The following is a 21,292-nucleotide window of genomic DNA, read 5'->3' as shown; positions in this document are numbered from 1 at the left end:
CTCTTGTGTTTTTAAATAGTGCAGAACACTTCAAATTCTGTTCAACAGACAATGCTGTCACAACTCTGTGGAAATATATTTGAATGAGTACTGACATCTACTGTAGTTTTATCCAGTGCAACACTCATTCTTGCTATGTGACCAATAACTGAAAACGTTTGATATGAAGTTTCAAGAAGCATCCTCTTTAAAAACAAATCCTAATATTAAATTAGATGGAATTGATGTCTTGCTGTTTTAATCATTATTGTCTGGCTTAGATTTGAGTTTTTCTACTGTTCAGAAATTTACAGCATACATTTGGAAGGTAAGTAAGAAACCCTAGCACTGATCAAAGAATTGAAATGTGTGTTGGTTATCCATCATGAGTCAATAAACTGTGATGCCCAGATCGTGTCATTCAGCCTCTCAGAGTGGTTTAGTATTTTAGTGCAGCTGCCAGAAGGAAATCCAATGCTAAAATAAAAGAGATGGGGGCTTGAGACAAAATTTATCACCTTAACAAGTTATTTTGATGCTGTTTAATGCTGTGACCTTGAGATGCAGGCACTGGCGAACAACATTTCCCATTTTGTCAGGTGTTGGTGTAACATTTTACAGTATCAGTTCTTTGTGAATTCCAGTGTTACAGAACTCCTGCCTGTGTTTTAACAGCTGTGTATGAAAGTTACGTGAAATTACATGCAATCGTGCCCATTTTGTCATTGTTCTTATGCGTATTGACAGCTGGGATACAGTCTCCAGCACTAGTAGGCTTGTATTCATGTTTTATAAGACATTCAAAAGGTGGATAATGAATCTTGAGGAAGACTTAAAAAGGGAAAGTCTTTCAGAAGATTGGAGCTGGTGTATCAAAGCATATCCAAAATTCATCAAAACTCTTCATGGAAAATGTAAATCTCACCTGGTTTGTGTATATGACAGCTTGAAAAACCTGTCTGAGGAAACTGAAATTTTTACACTTAGTAATTTCCAGTTGTCTTTCTGAAAATACTTGTCTGAAAAGTGTTATCTCTGTGACTCCTTGGACATACTCATGTATGGTATGTGTATAGTACATGTATACAAAAATGAGACCTTCCTAGTATTTCTTTATAAGCTTAATATTATGTAAATTTGTAATAGAGAAGGGCATGAAGTTTTGTTGGGTATTTTTTAATAGAAAGGTAGCCTGAGAAAGAGAAAACATAGCTGTAAATACAGTAAAAATGTTAACTTTAATTTTAAAATTAACATTTTTAAGAGAGCAGTGATCCTTTTCAGATGCATACTATAGTAATTTGACTTTAAAATACAAGATTAAAAGCTGGGATCTCAATTCTGTGCATGGGAGAAATGTCTAGATACCTCCCTGGAAAGCCCTGTTAAAACTAAAGTATATACTGATGTAATGGGGAAATAATCTTGTTTTGCAGTTTGTCCTTTTCAGCTACATATTCCTTTCACAATTGCTTAAATGCTGAATAATTTAGTACTTAATTTTTGCTAAATCCTCTGGTGGGGTGCTGTGTCTAAGTAGCCAGACTGATTGATTATGAGCTCAGCAATCTCTTTAAGACAAAAAACCTTTGGAAGATATTTTATTTAGTAGAGTAGAAATTTAATATTTTCTTGCCAGCTTTTATATTCTGAAAGTGTCTTTTCTGTGATCTTCTATTTCCATAGGTTTTGGCTATTGTGTGGCTCCATATTTTAGTGACTTAAAATGATTTATAAACCTTTTGCTTTTCCTAACATATTTACCAAAAGAGCACAGGTTTAAATGTCTATGCTGTGAACTGTGCTAACTACAGACTTCCCCAACATGCCTGAAATTGGGCTGCTTTCCCTCTTTGTGAAGTTCTCTTGGATTTTAACAGGGAATAAGATTCCTCAGAACAGGGAATAAGATTTCTCAGAAAAGTGACAGTGGCCCAAATTTGTGCCAAATGTAATGGCTGCAATGGCCACATGAATGATTCTTAACATCAAGATTAAATAAAAAGAGAAGGGTTAATTTTTTTCTTATTTAGTACCAACATCCCTACCTTGCTATTCAGGACAACACAAGCACAATATACTGTTGATTAAGATACCAGTCACCTTTTATTTCTTTTTGATTGTTTCTCTTTCATCATCTCCTTTGTCATTTGATTTTTTTTTTTTATGTTTCAGGGACATAGTTGAGCAGTCAGCTAATGCCTGTGGTAGCTGTGTGCAGCCTCTCTCTGTAATGGGATATTCTGGGACCATTTAATAAAAGCAGCAATCGGATGGGAACCTGATGTCCTCCCTCAAGACTGCTCTGTGATCTGGCGGCCACAGTTCAAGATCAAGGAGTTTCCTTGATAGTGCTTTGCCAGCCCACACGTTATTTTACCCACTGGTTTGTCATGCTCCTGGGAACTTCTCATTCGGAGCTGGTTTTTTTTTTTTTTTTTTTTTTTTTTTTTATTAATGGGATGTTTCAAGTTCATTGAGTCAGTGGGTTGTAGTTGTAGACTGAGTTTTTGAAACCTGCTTGTGTTATTATCCAAGGGCATGGGTAACTTCTGTTTTCAGCTTGCATTGATTTCAGACAGTCCATTGAGACAGAGCTGCAACTTTTATGCAGTACTGAAAAAAAAAAAGTAGATGCACAGATTTTGTGATTTTTTTTCCCCTTAATATCCTATTTTGAAAGGAAGAGCTTGCTTTGTCCTATAATTTTGTTACTGTCGTAACATGAAGGAGAAGATAGATTGGTGCATTCTTCATTGGTACATTCTTATTGCACTTCAATTTCACACAATTCAAAGCACTATGAAATACTTAACGAGGAGCACTAGGTGTGACTTTATTTTGATCTCTCTCACCAATTGGCAGCTAGGGCACTGCTGTGCAGAGACAGTGAAGGTGACGTCTCAGAGAAGCTGAGCTACCACAGGCAAACTGATGTTGTCTTCATCAGGAGTGCCTGCACAGCCCCAGGGGAGGACATCTGATCACAGCAACCTTCCGGGTGGAGTGACCTGAAGAGCCCTGCTTGTCTAAAAAAAAAGGATAAATAAATAAGTAAAATAAAAATTCAAATAACCGCAGAAACAAAAGTGAGGAATGGCCTTTCTTAAACTACTATCTCAGTTTCTAGCAGTGCTGGCAGAATTAACAGCTTATGGTGTTTTGAGTCAATTCTCTGATTCAATTTTGCGTAATTCAAATAAGGAAAGATTTCTGGAGGATGATGGTGCTGTCTTCAAAATACTCAATCCCTCCAGCCAGGTGATATTTAAACACAGGGCCATTAGTGTATTGCATGATCAGATGTACATTCCTCTCTGTTTAATCTTTGAGCTTGTAAGACCTTTCTCTAAAAGGTCACAAAGTGTTAATCTAGATGTGACTAACCAGCTCCCAAAGGTTTTAGTAGAGGGAAGCTTGTCTTGGTCAGTATTTGTGTGATGGCTGGAATAGCTCAGTCTCTTGCACTCTGTATTACCACAAACAAAAAAAAAATCAAATTAATGAATAAGAATTTAAAAGCTCATATGGTTGCAAAGTTTTCTTCACTGCTCAGGTCTTTGTTGCCCTGGCATGCAGACTTTGGAGGGAAAATAAGCTGTGCTGTAAGTTGAGGGATATATGTGTATCCTGGTTTCAGGCAGAAATCTGTGCTTCATTTTGAGATGGAGAAAAGTGGGTGGGACAACAGCCCTGCAGGTCCAAACTCCTCATGGCCAAAGTCAGGAGGTAAAAAAAAATTGCATATACTGTATGGTTCTTTTCCTCTTTACTGGGTATAAAAACCATAACTGTCATATTCTGGCAGGTGCCACATTTTATCTACAGTTTGTGCTCTGGCCTAAAAATGAGGAAAAGGAACAGCCAAGTTTAGGATTGCTTCAGCATGGCACTTACAAGTTTTTACCCACCTTCTTCCTAATGCAGCTGAGATTTCTAATTATAATTTAGTAACATATCCCTAACTGGGTGGCAGGGGAAAGCCACAGAGACCTTACTGCATTTGCAGGTATCTTCAGATGTCTTCAAGGAGTCCTAAAGAACCTTCTCAGCTCATGGGTGTCTCTTAGAAGCCTTGACATTTAATCATGCCTTTATTTGAAAAAATCTCTTGAAGATACTCTCTCAAATACCAAAATGAAAATATATTCTCTCATCCAAGGAAAGCTGTGTAAGTCTGTACAGGGAGCATGGTGTATCTGCATACAAGAAATTACCAGCCAGGGTTTCCAAAACTGCTTTCTGCTTCTGACAAAAAAAAAAAAAAAAGTTTTGCTGGGCACAGGCACAGCATCCTAAACCCTCATGCTCCATCACAGCCCCTCAAAATTTAGTCTACCTGCCTTCAAATATGTTCTTGCATGCTGCTCATCTCGGTGGTAAACTGTAAAAGTTCTGTACAAACACTGAGTCATCCATGGCACAGGGTACTTGGTAACTCCTCTGTTCTTTTTTTGGTGTAAAGTTTGTGCTGATTTTGTCATTCCCTCATTGTTCCCTTCTTTTATTATGTTCATTTATTCCAAAGATAAACCAGCCTTTCTTGAGGACAGAGTTAATATGAGGTGAAACTCAATTATGCAGTGATTAATGGAGGCCTAGGTGCAGTTAGCAATTACTTAAAATGGGCTGGATTTCCAAGTGATTACATTGTTCTCTACAAATTTATTTTGCAGACAACTTATTATACTGAATTTTTCTTGGATAATAAATTTGTGAAACATTTGCAGCATCACCCTGAGGCACTAACAGAAATTGCCTCCTCACTGATAAATAATTTAGATGGGTAAGATCTTGTGCAGACCCTGTACACTCAAAAGGCCTCATCAGTTCCCAGCTTCTGGAGGGAAAAGGTGACCACAAAAGCAAGAACTGCCCTGGAATATCTGAGCATTCACTCCATGGAGCACTGGTTAAGTCATGGAACAGGTAGGTAAGAGGAACAGACAATATCTGAAAAATAACTAGGAGAAGATATAAGCTGTGCTAATGTTTCCCTTTCTGCTTTTTTAGCCATCGTGCACCTCCCGCTAGCCAGGCTATAACCTTGGGATTACTCTTTATATGATGAGTATATTTAGAATGAATATTTGTGTCCTATAACTTTAACCATAGCATATGTTATTAAAAATTAATTTAATGGTCCTGTAGGATCCAGCTCTGGAGGCAGCAAACAAGCGTCTCGGTTATATATTGTCTTCAATTATTCATTAAGAGCTAAGGGGAGATTTTCTAGAACGTATGTCTAGCAAAGCTCAGAGCTGTTCTAATGTCAATGACAAAGCTCTACCACTTAGTTTAACAAAAATGGACAAGATTTCCCTGATGGATTTCTCTGTTTGAGCTGTGTAATATTTTATCACATTTAATAAAGTTTATTATAAATGTGACTTGGTACAACAAAAATCCTCATGGTGAGGCTAAAGCATCATTTGATTTTGAATGAACATTTTGCCAACAAGAATTTTAATATATCACCACGTGTGCGAGCATAATAAATAGTTGAGGACACACAAAGCTTCAGTATGAATTATTTTCTTGTACACTGGAGCCATTTTCTCAGCAGTTTGCGCTCCCAGGGGCATTTATTCTATCCTCAGTTTATTCTGGTTTGGACTTTGTTGCTGATTCTTTTTTGGTAAAGCAAAGCTGTTTTCTTCAAATACTGCCAGTGCTGCATCCTCAGTGTGGGTAACTGTCTCGTTCCACTTTGTGCACCAGATGTACAGGTGCATAAATATACAAGGATCTATGGGAAGAGTGTATCCAGGAAAACGTCAACATTATGAGAGCCAGAGTTGAATCCAGGATGCTAAAATACTCGTCTGAATATTTGTTCCCATATTTTGTTTTCTTTTTGGTTGTTCTGTTTACTTAAACATATACTCTTAGCCGTGAGTAAACTTTTAAAAGTTTATTAACTGTTGCAGAAGTGGGTTTCCAGTGGGGAATTGCACCAGAGTTACTGGAAGCTAAATGTACAGTTTAATTGCTGTCAGTTTTGTGATGACAAGCCCTTGTGTGGCTTCAGTGAAGTTCTTTCTCATTTTCATGACAGCCAGCTAATTGTCTTATAATATTTCCCCTTTCCTGAAGGATTGCATAGCATTTCTGTAATCCCTGTTGGATGCTTTGCCTCCAGAAATTACTGTTGAAACAATACTGCACCAAGTGTCCTGGGCTTCTTTGTAGATTTTTAATTCCTGCTATGAACAGGAATTCACACAGGTTTTGTGAAAAGTTGTTTGTTTTGTTTGTTTCCTTAATATCCTGTTTTGAAAGGAAGAGTTTGCTTTGTCCTGTAATTTTGCTGTCCTAACAGGAGGGCACAACATGAAGCAGAAGATAGATTGGTACATTCTTCAGCACGGTTATAACTGAACTTACAACGAAGCGATGTGACATTTCCCTCCCCCGTAAGAAGGTTCTGAAGAGAGCCATACCACGAGCTTCACACTGACGAGCTTCAAATTCACAAGCTTCGAACTCACTTGACTGCATTTCCATCATGCAGGGAGGTGGCTTTTCTGTAGGATGCCTCTTGGAGAAAGGTCCTGTCCATGTGCATTCCCAGTGATCTGCTGCTTCCATTAAGTTACACTTAAGGGAACACCTAGGCCAGTCCTCTTCTATAACCTGCCTATGTTTCATTTCCAGACATTCTGTTTTATAAAAAGCTGGATCCTCTGCTAAATTTCCAGCAAACAAAAGCTGAGTGATGGTATTACATGATCCAGCAGCTCAGAACAATTCAGCAGGCTCCAGCCTGTAGGGGAGGGCTGTGAGCCTGGACTGTGCTGGAACCATGGGGACCTCCAGGTCTCTTCCCCTGGCATGACCACCCTCATGCTGCAAGGGGAGCATTCTGGTGTCTGGTGCTTTTGAGAGGAGATCCATGCATATTACTGGATTTCTCTAGCCACATCAGCTATGCCATCTCCAGAATCAGCATGAGCCAGAGTTGAAGAACTCCTAAGAAGAAGAACTCCTTTCTGTGTGGACTAAGAATCCCTTGGTCCACACAGAAAGATCAAGAAAGCAAAAGCACTGCCAGCAGTTTCTGACCATCCTTCAGGTCATGAGCTCTAGAGAGAAACAGCACTTGGTCCTCTGATGTGCCTACAGTGGAGGCCAGGAAAGGATCAGTATTTGCTGCTGGACTTGCCAAGACCTGAGTGAAAGGAGAGCGTTTCAGTCCTCCCTGCTGCAGGCTGTTTGCAGCTCCCCTTCAGACAGGCTGGGATGTCATAAGGGACGCGAGGGACAGAGCTGTGTTCTTGTCACACTGGTTATCAGCAATTAGTGCTACATCTGATGTTGCATCTGCTGCTGCTGTGGGTCACGGGCCAGCAATGCCTGGGGAGTGCAGGGACCCACTGCAGACTGCGATATCTTGGTAAGCAGAGGGGCTGGACGGTGCCAAGGCTCTTCCCAACAACCAGGACTCCTCACGTGAGGGAAAACGCTCATCCTCTGTGGGGAGCCCAGCCAGGAGAGCTGGAGGCTACCTGGAGATTGGGCAAGGAATACCATGGGCAGGGAGAGCATGGCTGTGGGCAGGAGCGCTGCAGGCTGCAGCTTTGCACCACGCTGTGTGAGCACAAGAGCTGTGCTGAGGCTGAGGGCTGCAGGCCAGCACCAGGGACATTGATTCTTTCTAGAGTGACCCAGGACATGTGGGGTGGCTGGGCTGCTCCTGCTCATCTGATTGTAAAAAAATGTGTCAGCCTCCTGGAAATGCTTCATTATGATGGGAATGCTTAGGTTTGGTCCAGGGTAACTGTGAGAACTGTAGTCATCCTGGTATGGAGGGGTCACATCTAAGATGACCACACTGTCCCCACCCCAAGCTCTATGAACAGGCCTGCTCATGGGGCAGAGGTGGATGAAAAGGCTTCTCCCATGTGCTCACGTTTTGTCTCCAGAGGTTTTCCTTATCTCCAGGCCTTACAGGCTGCTTTTTTTTCCTGAGTACAGGCAGTGATAGTCAGCAAGCAGCGCCCCTAAGGTGCTGCCAGTGGAGAAGAGTGTTCTGCTGATACAGCAAAGCCATGAGACCCCACCACATCCCCCCCGCTGCCCATCAGGCACCTCTCAGGGTGGGCCACCCACCCCTCCAGCATCACCATGTGCTGCCCTCCTCCAACACAAGGCAGCAGCTCCTCAGCACTCACTAAGGCACAATACTGTTCCCAACCCATTCATGCTCTGCCATTGCCATTTCCCCCAGGGGCACAGCCAGGCCCCTCAGCTCCAGCCCCTTAAGTTACAGCAGTGCAGGACATGCTGTTTAGGGCTCCACTGGCCAGTAAAATTAATTATATTCTGGGGTTTTTTTTAATAGCACCTTCAAAGGCAGAGATACCCAGGTTACTTGTGTATCTTGAGGGCTGCATTCAGTCTCTCTGTCCAGGTGAACTCTTGGAGTCATGTTTTTCACACAAAAGAAGAAAATTTCTGATTTTAACTTAGCTATTTAAATGACAAATCTACCATGGGGTGTGGTCTAATGCAGAATGAATCTTTTAAATGTTTTAACAAGGGAGAGAGTAGGGCGTGTGGGACCCGGAGCTCTGTCCTGCCAGAGGAGCAGCCGCGCCAGCGCGATGAAAGATATTCCACTGCGGGATTTCTGACACATGCTGCCCCTACATTTCTGGTATTTATTATAGAGGGAAGGGAAGACAAAAGCTCAAGGGAAAACAAAAATCTAGGTCTGCCTCAGGTTATTATAAACTGAGAATTGATAGGCAGGCTCAATTGCCTGTTGCTAAGCAGCCAAGAGAATTGGTTGACCATACCCTGGGCCTTTTAAAGAAAAAACACAAAGCAGAAAGCTTTGTGTGTGTATGTGTCTGTGTTTGGTATATGAAATAACATGTAAATTTCATGTTGGAAAACAGACACACGATTTTTTTTGTTGTTGAATGTTCATGAGATGCTGCTGCATGGGTGATGTGAAACAACTCAGGCCTTGGGTGGGCAGGGTAACCTTTGCTTTAAAATAAAAAGAAAGAGAGGGATTCTCCATACAGAAAGACCAAGCAGCACTTTCTTAGTGCTCGCCCATGGAAGAGTCCCCTTAGGGCACGATCTCGCATCCCCCTGAAAAGCTGAAGGCTGATGATCACAGGAGCTGATTCCTGGGGAGCCAAGTCCACCCCTCTCTCAGCATTATCCCCAAAGTCGCCTTTAGCATTATTTTTTTCCCAATGCCAATGTATAAAACAGAACAAAGTACTGGAGAGCCCCAGCCCTTATTTTCACCACTGCTGTTCCCAGCTTGCTTTTGGCCAGAGCTGTGGGAAAGGCAGGATGCAAAACTCATACTGGGTGAAGTAACACCAGGTCCCGGGGAGAGAAGGGAAAGCCCAGCCCCACCTGGGGACACCCACTACGCTGCAGGGTTTCCCTCTTTGTGCTCCTGGTAGTCAGACAGCTGAAGCGGGAGAAAAACTGTGTCTGCCTGGCAAAACAGTCTGCCAGAAGGTTATGGTGGGTTTTTTGTTATTTTCTTATTGCTCAGACAAGTTAAAATGGTAAAATAAAATAGACATTATACTTGATGAAGACAATGTTGTCTTGGGAACCAGCTTTCCTCTCACCACCCATGATTATTTCACACCCTTTGCCTTGTTGCTTCAAGTGTGATTTGGCCTGCCTTAAACCTAAAAGCCCAGAGCCTAACTTGGTGTGCAAACATCAGTCTCAAAGTCGGCGATTTCCGTGTTCTGACTCTGACATCCCCAAGTCCCTCCTCCACTCCAGTACCTTCTTGGCAGCCCCTCACTCACCAGCAGCACCCACGGGTTATCTCAGTTCAGAACGGGTCTGCAGCAACCGCAGCCCTTCACACCAAACTGTGTCCTCCCCAGCACCCAGGGCGAATCCCCTTGGAATCTGCTCACTGTGGAGTATTACTCCCTGTCCAAACCAGGGGTAACACATGCTCCCGCTCCTCACACATGCCAAGCAGACCTCAGTCTGCAGGGGTTTTGGGGCTGGTACCAGCACCCTGGTACCATTCCTGGCTCACTCAGTGACTTGGAGTGTGCGTAGGCACATGGGGCCATCGCTGCAATGTGCAAACAGGGGCAGGCACAAGGAGGGGACCATCAGGCAGGGTCAGCCCACCCCTGCTCCCCCTCCTTCCCCGAGCACGGGCCTAAAAATAGATGTAATCAGGTTTCAAAAAGGAAAAGAAATGGAAAGGTCAAGTGTCATGACCTTAGACATGCTCTGAGGCTGCTTTTCTCCTTGCGTAGCTCGCCCTCGCTGGGCCCCCCGATGGCGTTTCCGGACCAGAAGCAGCCGGGGCGCGCGCCCTGGGCACGGCCATCAGCTGTGGCCTCTGGTCGGGGGCTTCTTCCTTTTCATCCCTCCCCATCCGCCTTCCTGCCGCCTGCAACCAGCTCCTTCCTTGACTGGGAAAAAGCACCAGCGGGCCCCCAGGGCTCCATCCCTGTCTCCTTGCTGCAGTCACCTCACAGGGCCACCCCCCTCCACTGGGGCACCTGCTAGTGCCACACTGATTTTGGGGTGCTTGAGCCCCACTCTGTACCAGGTGGGTGCAGGGAGGCACCCAGAGTTTTCCTTTTATGAGCCCACGAGTGTTGGCTTTCCATGGCTGGCCCGCATGGCTGCACTCCTCTCTTTGATTTTGTCCCCATCATCACAGAATAAAGTAGCACATTTCATGCTGGGAACTCCAGACCTGAAGCAGGGAAGGTAAAGGATATTGCATCTTTGCAATTACGTTCTCATTTTTCCCACCTGGTGAGAAATCCCTCCATCCTCCTTTGCTTTTTCACTGCTCAAACAACATCTGAAAAACTTTGGTACTTTTTTTGTCGTGTGTGCTCAGTGTGGGTATGAGTCAGGACTCACATTTTGCCTTCTCTTTCCTTTTTCTGCAGTGAAGAGCACACAGTCCAGCCTTTGGATCCAACCAAACAGCCACAGAGACTGTTCTCTGCCTCTGCCAGCCCTAAGTCTGCCCTGGCACTCTGCATTGATGAATGTTGCAGAAGCCACTATATTTCATCATTCATCAGTGCATATGGGGCTGGCATGGCAACAAAGCCCTTCCCCTTGCTTTCCATTTGCAGATTTTCATGTTTCGTACTGGGAGTATTTTACTCAATGGTTTAATTTTTATTGCAGCAGGAAAACGTAACAGTGCAGCAAAACCAATCCATGGGTGCTGTCAGCTCAGAGCATCCTAGGGGCAGACAAAATCCGCACCGGGTCCTGACCTGCAGATGCAGGAGCTGGCAAAGCACAAATACTGCAAGCAAAGCTCCCATAACAAATTTATTCTGCAGAAACCAGAGGGGGCAGGATTTGGGTTTCTGGGCATGCCATGCAGCTGCTCCCTCCTCTTCAGCGCTGGGGGAAAAGGGCAAAAAATGACATGTTACATAAACCGTGGCATTTTTGAGGTGTGAACGGTTATTCTAACTGCCTGAAATATTCAGCAATGTAGCACTCTGTCTTTAGCATTTTATTTGTCCCCTCAGTTTGTCCTTGTCCCCTTCTTTTATCCTCTAAAGCTCCCACCTCCGTGTTCCTGGTGTTTCCTTCTGGCTTGCCTGTGCCTCCGCCCTCCTCCCGCATCCTGCATCCCTGGGATCCTGCCTTTCAAAGCACAGCGGAGGATTTCAAAGCCGGTTGTCCCTATACCAGTCCACCCAACCTTGCCCAAAATAACCGTGGCACACAGAGAAGTGGTGGCTGTCCCACAGAAAACAAGTTTTTTTCCAGGAGCCACCAGCAGCTGTGTGCACACACTTTACACAAGCTGTCCTGCCATCATCTAATATCCTGGATGGATGCATGGGGATCTATAGCAGATAGTTTTTTAAAATCCAAAATATTCATACTAGAAAATCACTTTGAAGGGGTATATTCAGAATAATACTCCATTTTCTTTAATTAAGAAGATTTATCTATTAAACAGGCATAGCCTCTGCTTTAAAATGTTCATTATTTCAGCAGTTTTCTGCTTCTGTATGTTGTAAATCTTTTCTGGGCACGTGGCTTCCTCATAATGATGTGTGGAAAACCTGGTGCATGTCATGTTATTTACTACTGGTTATTTGTTTCATCTCCAATACCAGGATTTGCCATCTGAGGTGGGATTTGTCTCAAGATCCTTAAAAACTTCAGCTCAGAATATAAATCAAAGAGCTGCTTAAAAAAAAAAAAAAAAAAAAAAGAGTTAAACTGAGCCCTTCAGCCCTTCCAGTAGGATGCTTCCTCAACCCAGATGGGAACTCATGCCAGCTGTTGAAAAAGTTTTCGTAAGAGACTGGCTCAGCCTGGCCAGTGGTGCCAAGTGGTACCTGAAGACATCAGGTGTTGCACGAACCCTTGGCACTCCTGGTTGAGCACAGGAAAGCTCATGGCCATTGGTATCTTCCAACCTGTAAGGTGTCCCCAGGCAGCAGGAACCCCTGCTCACAGTCCAAAAGGATGTGTGTGGGCCTTCATCTCCAAAACATCCTACGTGACCCCTGGAGGAAAGGTGAGGCAGTGCTGTGAGACCCCCAGGTTTAAGGCACTAGTGCCCCCAGAATGACCTGCATTTTGTAAAATGGGATCCATCGATCATTGTTTTTATTCTTTATACTGGCCGATTCTTGCTACAACTATAGATGCCAACACACCTTCCCCTCGCTCCGCTGGGTCTCTGGGGCATCAGAACTGAAAGCACTCTGTGCCAGACCACACACAGCCCCAGAGAAGGATGTGGGAGCTCAGAGGGTGCTGTTCCCATGGGGCTCACACAGACTGTGCCTCAGCTGAAGGGACATCATCATCAAGTCACCTGTGGGCTCCCAGTAGCCCCCAGGGACAGCCGTGCCTCAAAGGCTTTGACAACTGGTTTTATGGACTGGAGCACTGTGCATCCTGGCTTAGAACGCCTTGGTACAGCAGCCCCACGCTGTTAATGAGTAAGGAATGTTGTTTTGGGGATTGAAACCTTGCTCTGACCAAGCTGTGTGGGCTGTCAAGACTCCCTCTTCCCACTGGAGTTGTGAGGGGTTGTCCACCAAACTTTGTCTTGTCGGCCACATGTCTGCTGGAATGCGTGGAGCTGTGTTAGGGCTGGAAGTCACAGGATTACCTCGTGTCAGGCCAAAAAAATCTGTGAATTTTTGTTAGCACAGATTGCAACTTCTCCTAAAATTTCATGAAAACATTTCCCAGAAACTGACTTGCTTGTGCAAGGAAATTTTGCTCCTGTATCCACCCAATCTGAGAACCTTCAGCAGCTTGAACAGGGTAACCAAGCTGAGCTGAGAAGGCTGGACCCAAACTTTGTGATGTGCAGTGTGACCTCTCCAAGCAGACAAGAGTTGTGCAGGTGAGCTGGGTTCTGGATGTTTTTCTTGAGGTTTTTCCCATAGCTTTGGCTGACGTTGCCATATATCCACAGCAGCAGCATTGCAGAGCACATGGCAGGGGAACAAGAACCTGGCAGTGTGCAATTAATTCGGCTCTGGTACATGAACCACATGCCCATGGCACGATCTGATGCTTCAACAGAAGCCAAACATGCTTGTGGCCCATCTCCTTTGGGGTTCTGCTCTGAGAGGCACAATTCCACATAGGCAGGGTCTGTGGCCTGAGCTATGAATTGTCTCTGTACTTTGTAGCTCAGCTCAGGGTCTGTACCATGAGATTGCCCCACCTCCTCTCACTTGTCCGATGAAGATAAATATGTGTTAGAAGTGGAACCTTTCTGAAGCCTGGTTTAGACAAGTTTGAAAATACTGAGGGATAATCACACTGACTAAAGGAGAATTTGGCTTACTTTAAAACATTTCTTGTGAAAAACACTGATTCCTCATGGCATTTTTGCACGTACTCCTAAAGCCCCACCAGCTTCCCAAAGTGCAAATTTTACTTCAGCTGTCCTTGAGAAACTTCACATGCCAGCAGCCAAATGGTGGTGCACAGAGCATGGCTCTTGCTGTGGCAGATGGAATTCAATTACTTAATGAATGTGGTGTCACAACCGTGATTTTCAGGCTCCTGCTGCCTCACATCTTGAGCAGGAAGAGGGTCAGGAGCCATCAGCCTGGGTGCAATTTCTCTATTCTGTTTGCACTTGTAGAGCAGAAAACGAAAAGTAAATCCCCAGGGCCAGAGGTTTCTCAGAGGTTGTGTCTCCACAAAAAGTAGTTGGATTCCTTCTGGCTTGTAAATCCTGCTGCTAATCCTTCTATGAGAGGACAGCACTCTCCAAGGTGTGCTCAATTTGGCAGGCAGACCTGACAGATGTTAACAAAAGCTTTTTAATTACTCTTTGGGAAATACTGATTATCAGGAGGAAACTCAGATGGGCAATTCTCAGAAGGTGAAGAGCAGCTCCCAAGGAGGGAAGCAGATAAGCCTTGCTGAGTTGTTCAAAGTCAACTGGGGTTAAAAAGTGAGTACCACATAGCAGAAAGTAAAAGAATTATGGCAGAGGGTCAGATCTGGTGTGTCTCCTCATCCCAAACCTCCCTTTAGCAACAACGAGTAGCAGATGTTCAAGGAAAGATGAGAAACGGGGTAAAAGTGATATCCTTGTATGTTCTCCTGGATTTCAGTGTACAGTGGTTTTGGCAAATCTCTAAGTCCCAGGGATAAATCATACATTAAGCCTTTTATAATTCTTATTTCTGTGATGCGTGACTGTGAGATTTTTGTGAATCCGCATGAGCTCATTCAGCCACTGAACTGTCTTTTCAGAAAGACTCTGAAAAATGGCATTATTGCAATATCCTGATCTTCTCTGTGGCTTTCCATGTGACTGCTGTGGAAGGGCAGCCTGCTGGGCTGTCTAAATCCAGCCAAGAAGCTTATACCAGCTACCACTCCGGACGTAACCAGCTCCAGTTTCCCAGCAGTTACATTAATGGTGGCAGGTCTGACCACAGGGGGAATGGCCTGTCTCCCTCTGTGGAGCAAGAGCAAGGCCACAGCGTTGGGTCGCTCAGTCCTCCAGGGCTGAAGGGCCATTAAAGTCTGCCAGGACAGCAGATTTGCAGATTCCTCTGCAGATTGGTGGGATATCCCAAGGGTTTCATCGAAAAAGGGAATGCCTAAAAACACGGGGGAGAACATTTGGAACGTGTAGTGCAAGGGGCTCTACCTATGAGGATGGATGTGTTCAGGAGAATGGATTTTGAAAAAGACAGAGTGAAGAGGCCAAAGCCTTCATTCCTTGCAAAATTCTCCATTTCAGCTCCAGACTTTGCTCAGCAGAGGACAGAGGGGGGTTGTAAATTGTAGCCTCCAGCAGCTCCCATCTCTGTGCCCTTGGGGTGCCCCAGGGCACACACCCAGGCATCATCCACCTCAAGATGCTTGAGAGGTAGAGGGGCTGTGGGTCAAGGAGAGGATGTGGCCACTCCAAGGGGCAGTCCCAGGCTGTAACCCACACCGGAGACCGCCTGCTTCCACGGGCTGAGCTGGTGGTGGGAGAAAAAGGGAAAACTTGGGGCAGCCTAATCCAGCATTAAAGTCCTCACTAATTCTCTCCTTCCTGAGGACACCTGAGCCGCAGGGCTGGTGCGTGGGGGCCGGCGGCTGCCGTCCCAGTTGGCTTGAGCAGCTGCAGCCATCTGCAGTCCTTGTCCCCAGCAAGGTACAGTTTCTGCAGGATGGAGCCCCAGGGTTGGATTTCTGCTGCTCAGGAGTCACCCCAGTCATGGGGAGAGAGGGATGCAGCTTTCTAGACAAAAGGAGAGGGAATATGTTGCATAAATAACCCTGGTGTAAGGTGGGAGATGCTAAACTTCTGTGTGTCTCCAGCAGCAATGCTTAGGAGGATGGAGCCTGCTGGAGCAGAGCTCTCCCCTTACCCCGGTAGTCTGAGCTGCTGGGAGCCAGAACGCTGTTGGAAACTCTGCAAAGAGCAGGCAGAGAGAAGGCAGGGAAGTCCTGTCCCACGGGCTGAATAGGGCAGGTCCTGCTGGAAGCAGTTCGCGTGCAGATTTTATCCCCAGTTGCCGCCAACAATAAGGAAAATTGCTGGCTCTGTGAAAAGGTGAGATAAGGCAGCAACCTCCTGTGCATTTGTGGCTTTGCAGCTTTGCATCTTTACAACATGGTGATGGACACACTCAGACCCAACAGTAATAGAAACTGACATGAAAAAAATCAGATTGATGCAAAACCTAAAAAGGAGAAAAGATACAAGGACAACGCACTTCACATTTTCCTGTCCTCTTGGGTTGTTAGACCCACTGAGGCTGAAGCAGCTTTCAAAATGCATAACCAAATCAAAGAACTAAAAATAACACCAAAGTATTAACTCACACACCTGTATATTCACAAGTGGTGCTAACTTTTAAAATGAAAGGATTGGATTTTTTAAATCCTTGCCATGTTCTTTAAGTACACTCTAGGCTACGTTGAGCATACAAATCTATATCCTTCATCAGCTTTGCTTTCTACCCTGCACACTGATTATTTTTTCTCCTTTTCTTGGAGAATGAAATCAGTTCAAGAACCAGAGGAGCTTGCTGGTTCTTCTGCCCTCCCTCAGAGCAGCTGGGCAGTGCATGAACATCCATCTAAGGGCTGTCATCAGCCCAAGGGGCAGAGGGCGAGATCCAGCCTGGAGGATGCTGGTGTAGGGCAAGGAAAGTGAGAAAGGCATGGGAGTGATTCTCACATGTTACAGCTCAACTGCAAGATTTCTCAGTGTTCTCAGGGGAGGTCCCAGGCCAAGTCTTGGGCCACAGTCCCACATGTGTAAAATTGGGATAATGTTTTCAAAGCTTACATGGCATTCAGGAAGGTTGTGACTATGAATGGTCATGAAAAGCTCCACCACGGCAGACTTGTGTCCTTATAAGGGCTGCTGTATCTCTCTTGAGAGAAAAGGCTTAATTCAAATCAGCTGCCCCCATTGGTATTAAAATTGTTATCACCATTCCTCTTTTGGCTGTCTTAGAGCAATTGTCCTAGAACTAAAACTGCATTTTAAAGATTTGAACTGCAGTTTGACCTCCACAGCTCAGCCAGATTCCTTGAAAATAAAGGTTGGAACTTGCTTTTGATTTTCTTCTCAGAGTCCTGGCCACAACTGGGCTTGAAAATATAAACACCAGTTATCAGCATTCAAACAAAAATTATTCGGAGGAAAAATAGTGCCATTATTTGGGAGCCACAGCACAAACTGCTGGCTACCCTCCTTCAGAGCAATAAAACACAGATAGTTTCAGTGAAGAAGTAAAATTAGCGCCTGAGTTTCCTACCCCTGACTGCTATTCCAGACTGCAGTTTAATTCAGCTGTTTATGTGAAGATGCCCTATTGGGATAAGGCAGTGAATCTATCCAATGTTGCGGAGATGAATGCCTTTATTCTTCCTGAAATAAAAATGGTGTCACGGGATCTCTCATGCCTCCCCACAGACAGAAGCATGATTTAAAATGCTGTCTGAGGGATCACATCACTAGAAGCACATATTACTTCCGAGCTCAGTGCTGGGGTGTTGACAGAAAGCAATAAAGTGACCTCAGCCATGACATGCAGTGAGCTGTTGTGTTCCCAAGTGCGGCTCAGCACCCAGGCACCTGTGCTGTGGCAAGGGACAACCAGGCTCTTCAGTCCCTGGACCATGATGGCAGATTTGCACCCCTTCTCTGGAGATACTTGTCTATCAGTATAAGCACGGCTTTGTAAAGAGCTAATGAACTTGAAAGATCCCTGCTGCAGCATTTACTCAGCTCAGCTTTTGACTGTGTAATTTATATTTCCCTGTCCACACCGCTATTTTCAGACATGGTTAGTACAAGGATTTCAAGTGTAAAGATCCTTGCTAAGCAGAAACTTCCCCATAATTTACCTCTTATTTGAACCATCCCTTGAAATGTGTTTGCTCAATGGTGTCAGCAACCCCCAGCTGACACCACTGGACATCACGGACACGCATCACACCCCTGAGGAGGGCTGGAGCCTGGGCCACTGGAAAACACATCTGGGAAATGTGCCTGCCATCAGCTGGGAAAGATGCAACAGCAGGCACCACCTGCCACTGCAGGACCGTCCTGACCCAGACAGGAGCTACAAAATCCCCAGGGGTCAGCTGTTTGTGCCATGGTCCCTGCAGAGTTTCCCAGTGTGGGGAGAGAAGAGAAGCGTTTTGCGCTAAGGACAATGTAACAGTGGGAGTGTGTGCAGGAGCAAGGCTATGCTGGCTGTAGTGGGATTGCACTGAGGAGAACAGGTCTGTGCCCAGAGGTGGAGAACATCCCATATGTGGCCCATTTGGAGCAGCACTGTGAGATGAAAAGTGCTGCTGTTAGCAGTTTGTGACAGCCCAGCCTTTGGAAAACAGCCAGCCCGGGGGAATGGAGTGTGTTGTGTACAGGTACACTTGCAGGAGGAGTGACATTTTCACCAAAGTTGCTAAAACATTATTTTTCAGCCTGGCTTGATATCCTGCCCCTCACACTGCCCAGTGTGCTTAGGAGAAGCAGGCAACAGGCAAGCAGGGCATTGCTTTAACCAGCACTTGGCCATGAGGAAATTCCCACAACATGGAAATCTCACTGCACTGAAGTCACTACCAGGAGTAAGGCTGTCTCACCAGCACCACACAACATGCTTGGCTTTCTTCCCTGGGGGCCCATGTCCTTTGGAATAAACCCCTTCTCTGCTCTGTATCCATTCCCAATCTCCTGTGGGAATTTGCTGTGTTGAACACCATTTTGGGGCTAACTTTCTGGCACAGCACTTCAGGCTCAGCTCTGCTCTGTGACAGCTTGCTCAGGTCTCCTCCAGTGATGTTCTCAAGACAGTAAGTGAGCTGATTAGAAGAATTGTCCTGAAAGAAGACCCCAAAAATATATCATTCAGTGATTTGCTGTCTGTACAACACAGGCAAGAAGTAAATAAAATAAGTAAGTAGGCATACTTGTGAAACCATTGATGTGAGAGGGAAGAAGCTGAGCTGATGGGGGAATGATGGTTCCACAAGCATTGATGATGCAAAAGGTTTTAATGGCATTGCACTGGTTCCTCAGCAAAATCTGGTTCAATTCCTGCACTGCACAAATCCCTGTGTTGGTGGGCACAGCCCTGCATCACTGCTGACCATTCCTGCAAGTGAGAAAAACTGCTGGGCAACAAACTCCTGGGTTTGTCTGCAGCCAGGCTAAGGGACACCTTTTGTGCCCCTGTGCAGCATCGCTTGGGCCACCAGAAGGAAAGGGCAGCTTTTCCTCCAGGTCTGATCTATGAACAGCTTCTGAGCCCAATCCCAGCAACAATTCAGTGTGAGGCATGCTGGCAGAGGCCGAGGCAGCAGACTCCCCTCTTGCACTCCTACAAGTGCTGCTGCTGAAACACAACCCTGGTTTTAAATCAGTTGCAGTGAAACAGAAGGCTTTGAGAAAACAAACTCCTTCCAAACAGATCCTTAACTTCATTTCCTCTGGTGGCCCTCCTTCTTTCTAGGCTAGGTTTCATGGGTCTGTATTTTAGGAGTTTTTTTCTTCTTCTTCTAATTTTAATTCTTGTCCCACCAGGGGTTGTTCTTTCATAGGATCCCAACCACGAATTCTCAGATGGCAATGAGAGCTGAGACAGGGACTTGCCTGTGCTCTCTCTGATTTTTTTCTTTCCTCTTTTTTGCTAGGTTTTAAGCTGAGCTCTTAACATATCCCACATTTTATTCATTTAGGAGGATTCTTTTACACCACAAGAAAAGTAGATTGTCTGCCCAGTCTGTAATCACACTAAAACAATTTAAACCAATAATAAATAAAGGCCTTTTTCCTAAAATATTTTTTTCCACCGAACTCCACTTCTATTGAAATGCAGCCATTTGAACACTATCTATTTATCCATCATGTTTCCAAACCCACAGTTGGATCATCCTTATCAACAGTCAGTTCTTAGAAAGACAGCAAATTCAACACCTTAAACGGGGGTAGGATTAAGATTCACCTGCCTTAGGAGTTCTGCTGGAGCAAAACATGGAAGATCTGGCAGTGTCTGGATCAGACCCAGAGGAGGAAGATGAGGGATGAGCCGTGGGATTTGTGGCTGGTTCACACAAGCATGCAGATCATTCTAGACATGATTAATGTGCTGTTTGTTACTCTAAGGCAGTGGATTAAGTTCTTTTTGCCAAAAAATCTGTTCTTAAGTGCAGTACTCCCAGCCCACAGCAGCTCCACTGAAATGTCACTGGCTGGGATTACAGTCGAGTCTGACAGATTTTCATCTCCTCTTCCCTTTCTCCTGTTGGCAGAGGAAGGTCAGGTTTGCCTCATGCAATCCAGCCCTGAAGCACCTCTGGCTCCCTCTTGGTAGGATTCCCTCAGGACAAACCTGGTGGGCAGAGAAACCATGCTCCCTGGTATTCGTAACAGCGAGAGAAAGGTCCCAAAGCTGCAGCTCCCTTGCCCTTCCTGCCCCAGCACAGCAGCAGCAAGCCCAGACCTTCTCTCTGGCTTCCTTAGGCCTTCCACTCCTCCATGTGTGTGTGATTATTATTAAAACAAAAACAAAAGCAGAAAACCACACCAGTTTTCAAGGCCTTCCCAGGGCTAGGAGTCACAGAACAACAGACTCACTGAAACACAGACTCGCAGGATCATAGAGCCATAAATTCACCGAACGGCTTGGGTTGGAAGGGACCTTTATTGTTATCTAATTCCAAACCTCCTGAACTGTTCAGGGACACCTTCAGCTACATCACGTTTTTCAGAGTCCCATCCAACCCTGACCATGAATGTTTCATGGCGTGGCGCATCCATCGTCCCTCCGCGCCGCCTGCGCCAGCATCTCACCACCCTCCCTGGAAAAACCCTTACTTCTTCCTTACACCCAACCCCAGCCGTCCCTTCGCGGTTTGCACCCATCACCCGCTGCGTGATCGCGACTAAGTCGGGTGTCCCTGTCCCTGCGGCGTGCCCGGTGTCACACGGCCCGCGGCGCTGTCCCCTGTCCCGGTGCCGCCGGGTGCCGCTGGGTGCCGCTCTCGCCCCGCCGAACCCGCCGAGACCGGGGCGGCCGCGGCCGCTGCCGGGACCCCGAGCCCCTCCGCCGCCAGCCCCGCCGCCTTGGGACCCCTCGGCCCCGCTCCCCTCGGCCCCGCTCCCTCTCGGCCCCGCTGCCCTCGGCACGGAGCGCCCAGGGTCTCCGGCAGAGCGGGGACGCGTCCCGGCGGGAGCGGCGCTGCCCGGGAGCACCGCCGGGACCGCGCCGTGTGCCCGCTGTTCCTGCCTCCGGAACGAGCCCGAGCTCTCCGCAATCGCCTGTTCCCTGGCGGGGGTCGCGATCTGCCAGCCGCACCGCCG

The sequence above is a fragment of the Motacilla alba genome, chromosome 2 (genome assembly GCF_015832195.1).
Source record: "Motacilla alba alba isolate MOTALB_02 chromosome 2, Motacilla_alba_V1.0_pri, whole genome shotgun sequence".
Classification (NCBI taxonomy): domain Eukaryota; kingdom Metazoa; phylum Chordata; class Aves; order Passeriformes; family Motacillidae; genus Motacilla; species Motacilla alba.
The sequence above is the reverse complement of the archived record's forward strand: the minus strand, read 5'-3'. Positions refer to the sequence as shown.